Source organism: Protobothrops mucrosquamatus, unplaced genomic scaffold (assembly GCF_001527695.2).
Source record: "Protobothrops mucrosquamatus isolate PMUCROS unplaced genomic scaffold, P.Mucros_1.0 scaffold46876, whole genome shotgun sequence".
Taxonomy (NCBI): domain Eukaryota; kingdom Metazoa; phylum Chordata; class Lepidosauria; order Squamata; family Viperidae; genus Protobothrops; species Protobothrops mucrosquamatus.
The window spans coordinates 1-1,110 of NW_015432606.1; the positions used below are offsets into that span (position 1 = coordinate 1).

The window sequence follows — 1,110 nt, forward strand, 5'->3', positions numbered from 1 at the left end:
CCGCCGCAAGCCGCTTGACTCCCACGGAGAAATCTCCGTGTCCCCCCCCCCCCCCGGGGAACTCTCCAGTCGGCCGCTGTGGTCCTGTGGAGGCCTCTGGAAAGAGGCCGAGAATTGCGATGGGAGGGACAATGGCGGCCTTTTCTCTCTTGCTCCAGGCCTAAGAAGGCCAAGGCCTTTGCTAGGCCCCGCTAAATGACGCTGATTTTTGTCCTTCTTTCCCTCGCCTCCTTGCAGGTCAAAGTCTGGTTCCAGAACCGACGCACAAAGCAGAAAAAAGACCAAGGCAAAGACTCGGAGATGAAGTCGGTGGTGTCCGAGACCGCGGCTACTTGCAGCGTCCTGCGACTCCTCGAACAGGGGCGCCTTCTGTCCCCGCCCGGCCTGCTTCCCCCTTGCGCCACCAGCGCCTTGGGCTCGGCCTTGCGAGCCCCCAGCCTCGCTAGCCGCACGGGCGGCTCAGGATCAGGGACAGCGGGAGGCTCCCCACACCATCCGGCCGTCAGCAGCGCGGCCGCCGGCCCGGCTCATCCTTCGCCCGGCGGGCACAACCTCTTCAGCCTCCCGGTGCCTACCCTGCTAGGCTCAGTGGCCAGCCGGCTCTCCTCCAACCCGTTAGCAATGGCCGGGTCTCTGGCCGGGAACTTGCAAGAACTGTCGGCCCGGTATCTGAGCTCCTCCGCCTTCGAGCCCTACTCCCGGACCGCCAGTAAAGAAAGCGCGGAAAAAAAGGCGCTGGACTGACTCTCGGGGACTTGCGCTGTATTTATATTTATCCTCTCTGTTTGTGTCGATTATTTATGGAGTCTCCGTGCGTTAGATGCCCCCTCTTGCCCAGTGCACCCATCCACATGCTCTTTCCTCACGGGTCCTGCTCCCCAAAATCCTCTAACCCCCCCCTCCCGCCCGCGCATTTCAAATCGGGAGCCTCCCCGCTTTCATCCGGCGCGCCCGACCCTTGAAAAACCCTCGAGCAACGCCGGCCGGGAAAAGCAACTCGCCGAAGTCGCGCGGCTGGCAGTAAACAGACAGACAGAGGGAACCCGCCAAACGGCCCGCGAGCTGTTGCAAGTGGGAAGCGGGGGGGGGGGGGAGGGGGGCGGCGGGGAG

At 63.6% G+C, this 1,110-nt stretch overlaps 1 pseudogene; it reads left to right on the forward strand.

The window, feature by feature from the left end:
• Positions 1–195: 195 nt before the first annotated feature.
• Positions 196–744, forward strand: LOC107302312 (annotated as a pseudogene).
• The last annotated feature ends 366 nt before the right edge of the window (positions 745–1,110 follow it).